At 38.9% G+C, this 8,490-nt stretch overlaps 1 pseudogene; it reads left to right on the top strand.

Moving 5' to 3' along the window:
- The first annotated feature begins 7,774 nt into the window (after positions 1-7,774).
- On the top strand, positions 7,775-7,888 carry LOC127485077 (U2 spliceosomal RNA; annotated as a pseudogene).
- Positions 7,889-8,490: the final 602 nt, after the last annotated feature.

The following is an 8,490-nucleotide window of genomic DNA, read 5'->3' as shown; positions in this document are numbered from 1 at the left end:
TCAGTAAATTATATACTAGAATCAGCCTGAAGTTGCTCCAGCTCTGAGTAATCATACTGATACAGTAAAGTGTTTCATTAGGTAATTCAATTTTATCTAAATAAAACCATCTAAACCTTTGTTATTTCTCTTCCCACTTCAATGGCTATTATTTATCATACACTTGCATGTTATTGTGAATAAAATTCCATTAAATTGTTCATTTTGTCATTCATTCTTTAAACATTTTATGGATGATTTATGCATTGCAAAAATGAAGATAAATAGGATGGTTACCCTTCCTCCAGTGATAAAAACAGTGATGTAAACAGACAGATGTTCTATAACATGTTGCACATTAGATATATGTAAGCACCAGGTGCTGTAGTAGTTTGGGAAAAGGAAACCAATTCTATCTTTGTGGTACATTGACTAGGTCTTAAAACACTATTAAGAATTATTCAGTTCAATAATTAAGGATACCACAGACAGTGGGAATAAAAAAAGACTAAAAGCCAAAAACTATATGAAATATGCATAGAGCTATGAGCAAGACTGTGTAACTGTGTTGACATGAAGTGTCGAGGCAGTCAGGACATAAACAACAGTGTAAGTTGTGCTAAGACCTTTGGACTTTTATCACCCCAGGAGAGAGAGTCACCTAATGATTTAAAAACAGGCCATTACATTGTGAGAAATGTACTTTAATGCCATATTTGAATGCTATGTAATGAATGCAGCTGAAAGAAGGAGTTGACACAAGTAGAACAGTTATGGAGTGAATACAAAGTAAGTAGTTTGTTCTGGGGTGGTAGCAGATGGTAGGGGGTAATAGAGTAAAGTAGATGGGTTTAAGACACATTTAGAAGGTAAAAGTAGCTAGGTTAGGTGACTGAACTTAGAAATGAGGTAAATGAAGAAGAAAAGGAAAAAATATTCTATGAATGTTGGTGCCATTAATTAAATAACAAATACTGAATAACAAGCAGATCATGAGGACTTGGGATACAAGGGAAATGAGTGAAGATGAGGCTGCTCAAAGGGGTGATGTTCTCCCTTAGGCAGTACCAATGCATCCTAATTCAATTTTCTAAATTGAAAATAACCCACTATGAACCTAGGGAATCAGTACTGAGCCAGCAGCGCTTTGAAATTTGCTACTCAAAGACAAAGGACAATATTCTTTTGAGGACTGTTTTGCCAAATACAACCTTTGGTCCACAGAGAAGCTGAAGCCAGAATATTATAAAGGTTTAATTCAATTGACAGGAAGAGAAAAAATTACTTTGTGGAAGGCCAGAACTGCTTCAGGAAATGTTGAGGATATATGGGGGTGGTTCAAAAAGTCTGTGAAGGAGCTGGCATGAGCATAGTGGTTAAGGTGTCATTTGGGATGACTGCCTTCTATATGGAAATGCCTGAGTACAAGTCTTGGCTCTACTTCCAATCCAGCTGCCTGCTAATATGTACTGTGGGAGGCTTGGCTTCCTGGATCTCAGCTTCACAAGCTATTTATTTATTTATTTAATGAAATGAGACTCCTTTTAATTTTATTTTTTGAAGATTTTATTTAATTTAAAGGCAGAGCAACAGAGAAAGAGGAAGAGACAGATTGTCAATGAGAGAGCAATTATCCACCCTCTAATTCACTTCCTAAATGACCACAGAAGACAGGGCTGGGACAGTTTGAAGCCAGGATTCAGGAACTCTATCTGGGTCTCCCAGGTGGTGGCAGGAACCCAAACACTTGGGCCATGATCAGCTTCTTTCCCAGGTGCATCAGAGGAAGCTAAATCTGAAGCAGAGTGTCCGGGGCTTGAACTGGTACTCAGATATGAAATGTGGGTGTCCCAAGTCATGGCTTAACCTGCTGAGCAACAATACCTACCCCCCCCCCAAATAGACTTCTGCTTGTTTGAAATGCAGAGAGATGGAGAGAGACACGAATAGACAGAAATATCTCCCATCTGCTTGCTCACTCCCCAGTTGTCCACAATGGCTGGAGCTGGGCCAGAGCAAATGTCAAAAGTTGAGAACTCAATTCATGTCTCCCATGTACTTTGGCTACCACCTACTGCCTTCCAGGGTGTTCATTAGCAGGCAGCTGGAATTGAAAACAGAGTCAGGACTAGAACACAGATACTACAAAATGGGATGGGGGGATCACAAGGGGTGATTAAACCACTGGGCCAAATGCCACTCCTTCATAAACTTTTTAAGAACCTTTATATTCTACCCCATTACATCTTTGGACCTCAATTTCAGCAACAGAAGTAGTAAGTGGAAAACATTTATTTTTTAAAAAGATTGATTTTATTTCTTAGAGAGAGAGAGAGAGAGAATCTTCCATTTGCTGGTTCATCCCCCAAATGGCTGCAAATGGCTGTAATGGCTGCAAGGACGGAACCAGAAGCCTTGTACACCATCTGGGTCTACCATGTAGATGGCAAGGGGCCCAGGTACTTGGGCCACCGTGTTCTGTCTTCATAGCCACCTAAGCAGGAAGCTGGATTGGAAGTAGAACAGCTGGGACTTGAACTGGCACTCTGGTATGGGATGACAGCATTGCAGGCTGCAGTGTCACAATGTTAGCCCCAAGCATATTTCTTTTAGCATATTAAAGAATATATTATTTAATTTATAGAGACAATAGAAAGTTGAGCAATCAAAGAATGGAGCAGAAAAGAATGAATTCAGACCACAGACACAATGGTGGCATAAGCGGTGTAATATAATGCAATGCATACTGTACTACACAGGCTCAGGACTCAAAGTACCTTGGTTCATGTTTTGGTGCATGTATATATAACATTGAATGAATTACTTTACTTACTTGGGTCACAGTTTTGCTTTCTCTTATTTCATGCATGATTTTCATAGTTATCTAGTATTACTACATAATAGTTTATGAACTAAAATAATGTTAACTTCATGGTATTGTAGTGAAATATTTTTATTGCACCCAGGTATGTATTTTTAAAAAAGAAATGTATTATATGAATACAATTGCCAATTCAATTGGCATCCAGGGGAAGAATATGGGCCTCACAAAGATTAAAACCAGAAAGTTCAAAATTCAAATAAATTTACATCTCTCAGAGGCCATAGGATGTCTCTTCTTTTTTGTAATTTTTTCTGACTTGATTTGTTTTTAAATATTTTATTTATTTATTTATTTATTTATTTATGTAAAATGGAAAGAGAGTGGCCGGCATTGTGATGTGGCAGGTAAAGTCACTTCTTGTCACGCCGGCACTCAACATGTGTACCAGATCATGTCCTGGTTGTTCTACTTCCAATCCACTTCCCTGATAATGACCTGGGAAAGGCAGCAGAGGATGGTTCAAGTGTTTGATCCCCTGCCAGCCATGTGAGAGAACCCATATGAAGCTCCTGGCTCCTGGCTTTGGCCTGGCTCAGCCTTTGCCACAGCTGCGCCACAGTGCTGGCCCCCTTGATATTTATAATTTTCAGCAATGCCTCACCCAAAACTCTAGTACATTAGTTAGCCACCAAGTCCAATATTGTATACATTCTCTCACAAATTACTGACCCCCAATCCATTGTGTGGTAAGCAGAATAATCGCCCACCAAAGATGTTCATGTCCTAACCTCTGAGATCTGTGAGCCTGTTAGGTTACATAGCAAAAGGGCCTTTGCAGATGTAATCATATCAGAGAATTTAAAATGCCAAGACTATCTGAGATTATCTGAGTGGCTCAATCTAAAAGCTGGAACCCTTTACCAGCTGCAGAGAAGGATTAGAGAGTAGTCAGAGAAATGCTAGCCTGAGAAGGATTTGTTGCTCCACTACGAATTTGGAGGAAGTCATGGACAATGTATAACAATCAGAAGAATACCTCAGTATCTGGCCCTTGGCAGAAAGAATGGTTTCCTAATGGACACTATGAGAAACAATGACTTGATCAGCTCTTGTCCTGACTGTCGAGGAACAACTTACTACTTTATTCCTTTCAGTATTTTTTTGTTCTACTTAATTCTATTGATTGAACTCTCTAATTAACACACATTTATTCTGAGGTGTTTAAATTTAACTGAAAAGTGATCCCTGTTAAATATAAGAGTGGGAATAAGAGAGGGAGGAGATGTAGAGTTTGGCACATGCTCAATTGGACTTACACCTAATGGTAAGAGTTAGAAACGTGCCAGGGGATTCCAATTCAATCCCATCAAGGTCGCATGTACCAATGCCATCTCACTAGTCAAAGTGATCAGTTTCAATTCATAACTGATCAGAATGAGAGGATTAAGAGTCAAACGGATCACATAAATAAGATTAGTGCCTGCTAATATTAACTGATAGAATTAAAAAGGAGAGAACGATCCAACATAGGAAGTGGAATACACAGTAGACCCATAGAATGGCAGATGTCCTAAACAGCATTCTGGCCTCAGAATCAGCCCTTAAGGCATTCGGACCCGGCTACAAAGCCCATGAGAGTATTTCACGCATGGAAAGCCAAGACACTCTGAAAAAAAAAAATGACCTAAATGAAAGGTCTCTGTGAGACAGACCCCAGTGGAAAGAATGTGCCATCAAAGAAGGAGGTACCTTTCTCTGAAGTGAGGAGAGAACTTCCACTTTGACTATGGCCTTGTCTAAATAAGATTGGAGTTGGCGAACTCAAAAGGCTTCCATAACCTTGGCAGCTCATGACAAGAGCCTCGGGTGATTACTGACGCCATAAACAAGAGTGTCAATTTGTTAAGTCAACAACAGGAGTCACTGTGCACTTACTCCCCATGTAGGATCTTTGTTCATAATGTGTTTTCCTATGTGAAATAACGGTATAACTAGTACTCAAACAGTACTTTACATTTTGTGTTTCTTTGTCAGTGCAAACTGTTGAAATCTATACTTAGTATATACTAAATTGATCTTTTGTATGTAAAGATAATTGAAAATGAATCTTGATATGAATGGGATGGGAGAGGGAGTGGGACATGGGATGGTTGCAGGTGGGAGGGAGGTTATGGGGGGGAAAAGCCACTACGATCCAAAAGTTGTACTTTGGAAATTTATATTTATTAAATAAAAGTTAAAAAAAGAAATAATGGTTCCCTATCCCTGCCCTACATGAAAGTCATCAAGGAAACAGAGATATCAGTTCTATGACATAGAATTAAGGTTTTAAGAACCTGACTTCTAATTTATGAAAATGTTACAAACTTGAATTTCTTTTACTCCAACACACTGAAATACTTATTTATAAATGTCTTGAATAACTAGACATTGGGAGTGTGTTATGGGAAAGAAGGTCACTACCCTTAGAAAATTGATATTCAAGTGTAATTGGGAAACATTCTATAGAAATGGGCTATTGGAAATCAGAGGAGAGAGCAAGCAATTCTGAGTCTGAGAGCAGGATTTGTGAGCATTACAGAAGTTATAACATTTGATATAGACACTGAAAAATGAGAAAAAGTGTGCCAGTGTTGTGGCACAGCAGGCTCAGCTGCTGCCTGTGATGCTAGCATCCCCCGTGAGTGCTGATTTGAGTCCCAGCTGCTTCACTTTCTATCCAGCTTCCTGCTGATATGCCTGGGAAAGTAGCAGAAGATGGCCCAGGGCCTTGTGCCACTGTCACACACATGGGAAGTGGAATGGAGATCTAAGCTTCTGGCTTCAACCTGGACCAGCCTGGGCCCTTGTGGCTATTTGGGGAATGAACCAGTGCCTCATAGATTATCTTTTTCCTGTCTGTAACTCAGACTTTCCCATAAATGTTAAAAAAAAAAAGGAAAATGAGAAAAAGTATCCATGTGGGCAGGTATTTCAAGCAAACAGAGTGAAATGAGCCAGGGCCTGGATATGTCAAAGTATACGGCACTTTTAAGTTTTTCTCTGGTGAAAACAGTTTGCCGGCACCAATTATTTACAGAGTGCCTATATATTCCAGACCATGTTCTAGACACCAGAGTCATATAAGTAAATGAACCTGACAAACAAGATCTCTGTTCTGCTTTATAAGGCTTTCATTCTAGTATGAAAAAATGATACGAGATGGACATAAAAAGGCAGACTGGGGTCAAATTATAAAGGTTTTCAATGTTCAGCTAAAAACCTTGGATACTGTCCTGTTAGCAGTAGGACATCATTAAAGACTTTTGTCAAGAGGATCTGCTTGTTCAAATGTATTTTATAAATTTTACTTTGGCTTCAAAGTGGATAGTGCTTTTAGGTTAGGGGGAGGGGTAGTGGTATGTTGGTAGCAGAGTCTAGAGCAGGGGTGGGCAACATCTAGCTGGCAGGCAGTATAAGGGCCACAAAATTTTTTGGTTCAATCCTGCCTAGGCAACCACAGGCAGAACTTGAAATTCAATAAATCTAGAGCAGGATGATTTTTAAGTCAATAATTCTGTATGACCCACGAATAATGTGACTAATATGTAAATGACCCTCACTGGAAATAGTGCCCTACCCCTGGTCAAGAGGCATAGACACTAATCAGGAAGCTATTTTGGTGCATCGTGTTAGAATAAGGCTCTGAAGTAGGGAAGGGGCAGTGGGAATGGAAAAGGTAGGCCAGGAGAGGTTCATCATAAGGACTTTGTAACTGATTGGATATAGAAGTCAGAGAGAATAATCACAAGTGACTTTTAGGTTTCAGATTTTTCATAGAAAAATCTTAAAAAAAAAGGAATTTTGAAGAGTTAATGAATTCCATTTGGAACAAGTTGTGGTATCTCCAGATTGAAATATGCAGGTCTGGAGATGTGCCTAGAGATGCAGCATTTACAAGTTAAATGGGGCAAGGGAGATGAAACCATTTACAGAGAAAGTACAGGGTGAGAAGAGGAGAGGGTTGAAAAATATTGAAGGATATAAATATAGAAAGAGGTTAAAAGGAAGAGGAATCAGAAGGAGAAACTGAAACTGAGCTAGTAGAGTATAAGAGACCTTGGAAAGAGAAGCAGATCCACAGTCCCGAGGAGAGTTCCGAGAAGAAAAAAACTGGTGAGCCTTCTGATGGAACTGCTATTTGGTCAGATTTCTTAGCGCTGAGTACTGTCACAATATATTCCCTCAGGATATACACCCACCATCACGGAAACACCAGCAAAATGTGCATCCTTGAATGCTAGTTAGATAAAAAAATCATCTCCATTCTATTTTCCATCGCCAACTATGCTCAATTCAATTACATAACCTAGCTTACCAGAGTAAGTGATAATAAAATGTTTATTAGATAAAAGCAGCAAATACAACAAATAACAGAAAATGTCCAGCACTTCTCTCCCTATAAAATTGATCACTATAGAGTCCAATTGATTTCCAATCTTTTCTTTCCAGAGATAAATTAAACTTCTGAAAAACTCCATCTCTATTTCCTTGCTTTCACAGTTTGAGGAAAGTCTCCTGCTTCATGTATAGCACATCTCTCTCATCTTTTTAAGACGAATTTTCTTATTCTACTCAGGCCCAGGAGGAAGAATACCTAGTTAGAACAGGTGTCATTGATCTCTGCAGCACTATTGCAACAGCTGCAAAGCAGCAACTTAGATTACCTTTCGGGAAAACTGATGGAGCTCCTTCAGCATTCTCCAGACTACAGGAAAACAGGCATTCTCATAATGCGATACTTTTGGGAATGTAAGATGATTTAATGCCTACAGAGAGGAATTTAGTAACACCAACCAAAATAAAAATGTTTTACCTGTTGACCAGGAATCCTATTTCAGGAAACTTATTCAATAAATAATCCTGCACAAATAAGAAATGCTGTCTGTATAAGGTTATCCTATGAAGTATTCTTTATAATAAGCAAGTACTATCGCTTCTCGGCCTTTTGGCTAAGATCAAGTGTAGTATTTGTTCTTATCAGTTTAATAATAAGCAAGTACTGGAAATAACTAGTGTTCAACAGTAGAAATTGACATAGCCACATGATTGAATATTATACAGCTGAAAGAGGAAGATTTTTTGGAACTGAAATGGAAGAACCTCCTCTACGTATTAAATGGAAACACAAAGTACATTTTAGACTGTACGGATGCTACCGTTTGTGTAAGAAATGGTAGGATGGTAGGAATAAGGACATGTGTTTGTATTTGATTGTATTTGCAAAAATAACAGTAGAAGGATTCACAAAACAGAAAGGTGCTTAACTGTAGGGCCTGAAGGGTGCAGTAAGGAAGGAGTAGAGAAGGACAGAGGGAGAGAGACTTCGCCATGTTATCATGTTACCTATCTGTATAACTTTGTTCTTAGAAACACATTAAAACAATCTACTTAAAATAGCATTATTTGAATGAAAATTCATACTATTATAGGATACTAAATGATGGTAAGCCTTTAAAAAAGATTTTATTTTAAAGATAAAGAGAAACAAGAGACAAAGAAAGAGAGCAAGTTTTCCATCCTCTGGTTCACTCTCCAAATGGCCGAAAAAGCCAGGGCTGGTCCAGGCAAAAGCCAGAAGCCCAGAATTCCACCCTGCTTTCCTACATGGGAGGCAGGGGTCCAGGTACTTGGCGGCATCTTTCACT

This window comes from Oryctolagus cuniculus, chromosome X, assembly GCF_051225735.1.
Source record: "Oryctolagus cuniculus isolate XC-2025 breed Fujian yellow rabbit chromosome X, ASM5122573v1, whole genome shotgun sequence".
NCBI lineage: Eukaryota > Metazoa > Chordata > Mammalia > Lagomorpha > Leporidae > Oryctolagus > Oryctolagus cuniculus.
The sequence above is the reverse complement of the archived record's forward strand: the minus strand, read 5'-3'. Positions and strand labels throughout refer to the sequence as shown.